Source organism: Ischnura elegans, chromosome X, assembly GCF_921293095.1.
Source record: "Ischnura elegans chromosome X, ioIscEleg1.1, whole genome shotgun sequence".
Taxonomy (NCBI): domain Eukaryota; kingdom Metazoa; phylum Arthropoda; class Insecta; order Odonata; family Coenagrionidae; genus Ischnura; species Ischnura elegans.
Genome location: NC_060259.1, coordinates 38,461 through 45,325, shown reverse-complemented (window position 1 = coordinate 45,325; position 6,865 = coordinate 38,461). Strand labels below are relative to the sequence as shown.

The 6,865-nt window shown below is 39.2% G+C and overlaps 1 long non-coding RNA gene across 1 annotated transcript; it reads right to left on the bottom strand.

Annotated features, from left to right (window-relative positions):
- Positions 1-509: 509 nt before the first annotated feature.
- On the bottom strand, positions 510-1,672 carry LOC124171877. Its single transcript, XR_006867997.1, has 3 exons — positions 1,605-1,672; positions 1,306-1,531; positions 510-753 (listed from the first exon to the last, which is right to left on the bottom strand). It is a non-coding gene; the product is annotated as an uncharacterized LOC124171877 (long non-coding RNA).
- Between the last annotated feature and the right edge of the window lie 5,193 nt (positions 1,673-6,865).

The following is a 6,865-nucleotide window of genomic DNA, read 5'->3' as shown; positions in this document are numbered from 1 at the left end:
AAGTTGTGACAAAAAATGCCTTTTTTGGGCTCAAGGAGTCTCGATTAATTAATTGCTATTGCATACTGTATTTCAAGTGGTTCAAATAAAAAAATCTTATTTAATCTAGAGATTTCATTTAATTTTACCTTCCCCAGCAGTAATCCTAATTTATTTTTATTCTTATTATTCTTGATAGTATAAATACTTATTAATTCTTAAGAATATTAATAGGGGAAAAGTTACTAAGGATAATATTTATGATTATTGAGATGGAGATAATTTGGATGGAGGTAAACACTTTAGTTATTTCACGATTTTAATTTCTCCTGGTGAATACTATTGATGTTCTCGGGTTCTCAGCCAGGTGAAATTGGACTTTTAAAGAGTAACACGGCCTTGAAGATGGGAGACAAGTCGTCTCTCGAAACGTCGGCCTATATAAAAAAATTAACCTGGCTGAGAACCCGAGAAGAATTTATCAATTTAGTTATTGGTTATAGGAGAGGTATTCATATGAAATATTTCAATGATAGAACTCAATTTTATATTAAACACAAATAATCGAATACAAAGTTTGACAACTAAAGATTAATTTTGTCGAGCTTGGCCTCAATGATTCCTAATTTTAATTCCTCCCTTTGCAAGCTAAGCAATTTTGCATGAATTTGTTTTGTTTCCTCTAATTGCTTTTCTTCGGGTAGAGTACTTTTTTCCTGCAGTAACAGTGGCTTCTCTGGAATTCTTTCAATTACTCTACACTGGTGTTGGTATCTGAAATAAAATATTTTGTAAATAATATAATATTTATAAAGGACAAAGCGGGTTTTTATGTTCATAATGTTAATATTTAGACTATTTAAATTATTAAATTACATAGTATAATATGATTTTACACTATTAATAGCAATTTTAGAACAGTATTAAAGTAATACCATTGTGTATACTGAATTATTATTCAAAGAACGACTTTAAAAAAACCTCAACTCATAAAAAAAACACCGACTCATTAGCATTGAAATAGCCATGTATTTCATTTGCACTTATTATATCTGCCACCCACCTCTGGAAATATTGAGCTACTGGTGCCCCACTCGCAGTGTGGATTACATATTTTGATTGGGCGGCTGCTTTGCCCTTTTAGCATCCCATGCCCAGCATTTATATATATATATCGCGAAGACTGTAAAGAGATATATCACTCATGATAACGATACATTGTCCCATTCACAGCTATTAAAATTATCGCCAAACAAAAACATGCGTAACGCTTCATTAACCTAGTCTTTTTTATTATTAATGGGGCGAAAAAGTTATAGCACTTACAAAATTGTGAGAAACCGTGTCGATGATTCGTGGATGACAATGATAAGTATTTACTTCGCGATACACATATTCATTCAATTTTCATTCTTTTCTTTCTCCACTCCTTCGATAACCTCATACATTCTTTAAGTTTCAGCTGGTTTCAGTGTCACCTTCTGCCAATGCATTGCTCCATCTTTGGCAGTAAAATTATTTTTTAGTTTTCCGTTATTAATGCTTTCATTTTCTGAAAAGTAAACACTGATATAAAACATTATATATTACAAGCAATAGAATCAAAATTGGTTCGAGTTACTAACCTTCACAAATTGAAGAAGTATTTCCTTATGTTATTTAGTTATATTCATTTATATCAGCGGTATCTGAATTTCTACTGTCGATTGTTTTGTAAATATTTGTAGGCTCGGCGTTAACAACGGCCGTATTTACGTCCTCAACCCGACGTTGCCACGTCTATCGCTCGGGTTGAATCTAGATAGCAACACTCGAAACCGACAATCTGCTAGAAAATTTCAAGCATACCAACTCCCGAGAAAAAAGATTCCGACACGGAATGAGAGATCGGGATTATTCCGTGCCGGAATTAATCCCGAGCGATTCAAGCACACCCCCCCCAGGTCTCATAAGTTAAACAGTATTTTTGGGAGGAATTTCACTCCAGATAACAAAAAAATGGAGGAATTTTAATAACCTGAGCATTTATTATATAGCAAAATGTCATCTAGGAGCCTCTTTCAAAGGAGTTATCTTCACCTACTTGTTTTTCACCTATCACTTTTCCTTGGAGTTGAACGGTAGTGGAACCACTTTCATCATGATTGTACACACTTCCAGCAGAAAATGCGTGTTTCACATAAAGATCTGACGGATCGGAAAAAATTCACTCACAACCGTCCTGTAGAGGACCATGGCTTTTATCAGTGAAGTTTTCGATGGTTAATCGAAGGATTCCGCTTCATAAAACCATAAAATAAATCATCATCAGCAATTTCTTTCTGATCGCAGGATGGCGAGTATTACTTTCCATTGTTCTGAGCAAACTCATATGCAAATTTTTTCTTGTGCAGCGGAAAATGTCGGTGGTGAAGTCGTGCTGCAGTTGTTATCCACCATTTACTATGGTGGTAATTAATTTTATAAGCTGTGAATCTCAAAATTTCAATTTATAAATAATTTCAATTAAATAGATCATAATACGTAACTTATCATCATCATCATCAGCTGCAGCAGCAATGAAGAAGGAAGAAAAGAAGACCAAGAAGATGGAGAAGAAGATGGCGGCTATAAATGTGGGGACGTGGAATGTGAGGACTATGATGAGGGCGGGGAAGTTAGAAAATATCAAAAGGGAAATGGATAAAGGGAGGATAGATATCTTAGGATTATGCGAGGTGATGGCTAGTAGTGATGGGGGACTGGAATGCCTAGGTGGGGGAAGGGAGGGATGGAAACGAAATAGGAGATTTTGGTCTAGGAATACGAAACGATAGGGGAGAGAAAGCAGCAGAATTTTGTAGGAGAAACAAATTATTCATCACAAACACGGGGTTCAATCATCATAAAGGGAGAAGGTACACGTGGAAAAGTCCAGGGGATGTGGGGAGATATCGGACGGTTTTAATACCGCTTCCGAAAAAGCAGAAAGCTGTGGAATGCGGAGATTATAGGACTATCAGCTTAATATCGCATGCGGCGAAAGTGGTGCTGAGGATATTGAACAGACGAATGGAGGCGAGGGCAAACGAGTATTTGGGCGAAGATCAATTTGGTTTCAGAAAGGGGAAGTCAACTCGTGATGCAATAGCAATAATGAGGTCCCTCGTGGAGAGGAACCTAGAATATGAGCAGGACGTATATGCGTGTTTCGTGTATTTTGAAAAAGCGTTTGATAGGGTGAACTGGGTTAAAATTAATGGATATTCTCAAGAGAATAGGTGTAGATTGGAGGGATAGACGACTGATTCGTAATCTTTATATGGCCCAGACTGCGCAAGAGAGGGTAGCGGACGGAGAATCCGGGTGGGCAAGCATTGGCCGAGGTGTGAGGCAAGGCTGTCCTCTATCGCCGCTGCTCTTTAACGTGTACGCTGAAGAGATGGTAAGGGAAGCATGGGATGAGTTAGAAGCTGGAATAAAAGTGGGAGGAATGATGTTCAAATCAGTGTGATTCGCGGATGATCAGGCGCTGATTAGCCAGTCAGGAAGGGGGCTTCAGGCTCTAGTGAATGCGTTATACGAGCGTTGCGAGGAATATGGGATGAGGATTAATCAAAAGAAAACTAAGGTAATGCGGTTTTGTAAAGCATCACGAGCGAGGAATGTGAGACTTAAGATAAAGATGGGTGGTAAAAAGCTTGAGCAGGTTGAGCAATTCAACTATTTAGGCAGTACGTTAGAGGAAAATGGATACAGTAGTAAGGACATTAGGAAGAGAATTGCATTAGCGAAGGAGGCGTTCATGAACAGGAAGGAGCTTCTAAGAGGATCGTTATGTAAGAGTTTAAAGAAAAGGTTAGTGAAGAGTTTGATCTGGAGTGTAGCTCTCTACGGTGCGGAAACGTGGACACTGAGGAGAGAAGACGAGAGAAGATTGGAGGCATTCGAGATGTGGGTATGGAGAAGAATGGAGAGGGTGAAATGGACGGAGAGGAAAAGGAACGACCAAGTGCTGGATATGGTTGGCGAGGAGAGGCAGCTTTTAGATGAGATACGGAGGAGACAGAAGGTATGGATGGAGTTAGTGCTTAGTGGTGAGGGGATGTTGAAAATGGTGCTAGAGGGTAGAATGTTAGGGAAACGAGGGAGGGGAAGGAGAAGAATAGGATTTTTAGATAGATTGAAAGAGAGTAGGCCTTACTGTGAGTTAAAGAAGTCAGTGCTGGAAGGAAAGGGAGGCTCCCAGATCACTTCTTGCGTACTCCATGGAAACCTACCTTAATCGGTAGAATACTATAGTAATAATAATAATAATAATAATACGTAACCATCATTCTTTCCTCAAAGTTCTCTTTAAAAATAAATTTTAATTGCCCGTTATTCTTCCTTTCACGCAAATCACTGAATGTTCCCTGAGCAGGCCTATTAAAAGGAGAAATGCCGCAGCAACTAATGTTTAGGAGACTCTTTTCTCACTACCTAAAGCTCGCTTATGGCCAGGACTGAACTGTTCCGTATTAAGAGCATTATCTACGTAACAATTGTGGGATTTAAGAAATTTAGACAAATTGTCGCATACGATCGGGGTTCACTTACATTATTCACTTCGGCTTTACTTATCTTATGTGCATTGCTGTTGCCATCCTATACATTTGTCCTCACTTTGTTGTATTGAAATGTACTGCTTCAAATCCTAAAGTACCAATATGGAGCCAAAACACTATGAAGTCACCATGACATGAAATTAGAGTGCTTTTAGATTACGGAGATTGATAGTTCGAAGCATCTGGGCTGTAAGTTGGCGTCCAAGTATGACCCAATCCGAGTTGTCCCACTGTGCCCCAATTCAAGTTGTCCCACTGTGCCCCAATTTGAGGAGTCCCACTGTGCCCCGCATGTCTTGTCATCCTGAAGTCTTCTATTTGTCAGTAAAAATTTTAAACATGTTACTTTCAGAAAATATGTTTAAAAAAATATTAAACTCTAAATTATGTATTCGACAATTCATTTTACATGAAGCTTGTTAAAATTAGGAAAATTGCACAAATATTCACAAGATGAAAGTTGCGAAAATCATAGCAAAAACACATTTTATAACATTTATGCGAAGCTACTTAACATTATGCAATAAGATTTTTGTGCATTATTTCCCGTGACAAGAAATCCTTAATTTTAGTACAGTTGCTCTTTGACCGAGTAAATTGTTTAAATAAATCAATTGTCCCACTGTACCCCGTGTCCCACTGTGCCCCAGTCTCTCCTACCTGTGTTATTCTGCTCCCAAAAGTCTAGCGAAGAGTTTGATATGGATTGTAGCGCTTTACGGTACCGATACATGGATACTTAGGAAGGAGGACTTGGAGGCGTTCGAGTTGTGGGTGTGGGGAAGAATGGAGAAGGTGAAGTGGACGGAAAGGAGGAGGAAGAACGAAGTGCTGTACATGGCGGGTGAGGGGAGGCAGATTTTAGATGAGATTCAGAGGATTGAAAACAGTGTTAGAGGGTTAACCAGGTAGAGGTAGGAAGAAAATAGGATTTTACGAAGAATGGTATAGAGTTGGCTTTACAGTTAATTTAGGAGAGAAGTTAATGGAGGGAGAAGTTAATTACTCCACGTGACGTCACAGGGGCCCAGATGCTATACGAGTACATAGGAGTTTTACATCGTCTGAGATTACCAATGCATGAACGAGGCATAGAGCTCAGGGAAACACCTCTAAATAATTACTTATTAAAATGCCTATGGTCGGAAAGTTTCCTTCGTTTGATTGGGAATTAATAATCCTTATTTAAGCCAAACGCTACGTGCTAGTTGAATACTCTACGCTACCGCTATGCTCGGCAGCAAGCAGCAGCGGCGTTCATAGCCTCTCACCCAGCTGGCCTCACGCAGCCAGACGTCCCACGGGTTTTTCCCTGAATTCATACTTAACCGTAGCGTTTTAGCGCGCTTGAAAATTTTCACTTTCGAATCAATCGCGAAAAAAGATATCGTCATTTAAAAATCAATAAGCGTGAAATACGTACTCCAGGAGTAATAATCTTTCCATTTAGGAAAAAATATGATAGGAAACCACCCAATTAAGGAAGGAGGGAAGAGTGTCAGAATGCTACTTAAATGCCCATTGGATAACTATCTTAATATGATGAATACTTAGCAAAAGCAATTATCGGAATGCCCTCAGCCTTGACCTGAATATGATGAGTTACAAGTCACCTTTACAGTTGTCCAGTCGAGCCGTTAAGCGTAGTATCGCGATCCTGGAAGCCGTGCATGTACTACATGCTGTTCTGCGGCTGGGGAAGTATGCGAAACGTGTTCATTTCAATGTTTTTATGTTGGAGCACCGGAAACGAGACATTCACACAAAACACGCTTGCCCCTCCAAGCATGGTACGCAGCATTCTCCTGCATTTTTGCGCTCGTTATTCCTTCCAGTGAGTAAGCTCCCGTCGCGTACACAGTACACAGCATGTCGAATTTTTGCCGTATCGGATTTCGCTATGCGTGCTAACTTAGCCGTTATAAGTTTTTTATGTTCTCTTTTTTTTCCACACGCTTTGCCCCGTGATGTGCGGCGGCGTTGCCGCGTTAGTCATATTTTTTAGTGACGTATCGATTTCCCTTCAGCGTTATGTTAGAATTCCATTCAAGGTTGCTGCGTAGCGACTTTTTTATTGGATTTCGCGCTTAAAAAAGCGTCCATCTACAATATGGTTTTTAGTATTCCTTGATACGTGATCCTTCCGTAAAAAGTACTGTTTGGGACAAAATCAGTTTGATTTGAAAGAGAATCTTTTTATATAGTTAGAAGATATTTGATTATTATTACATTCCTGTGTTTGAGGCCATGTTCAGGAGTTGAACTTAACTTGTAGTTTGGGGAGAGTCAGTATGGCTGCA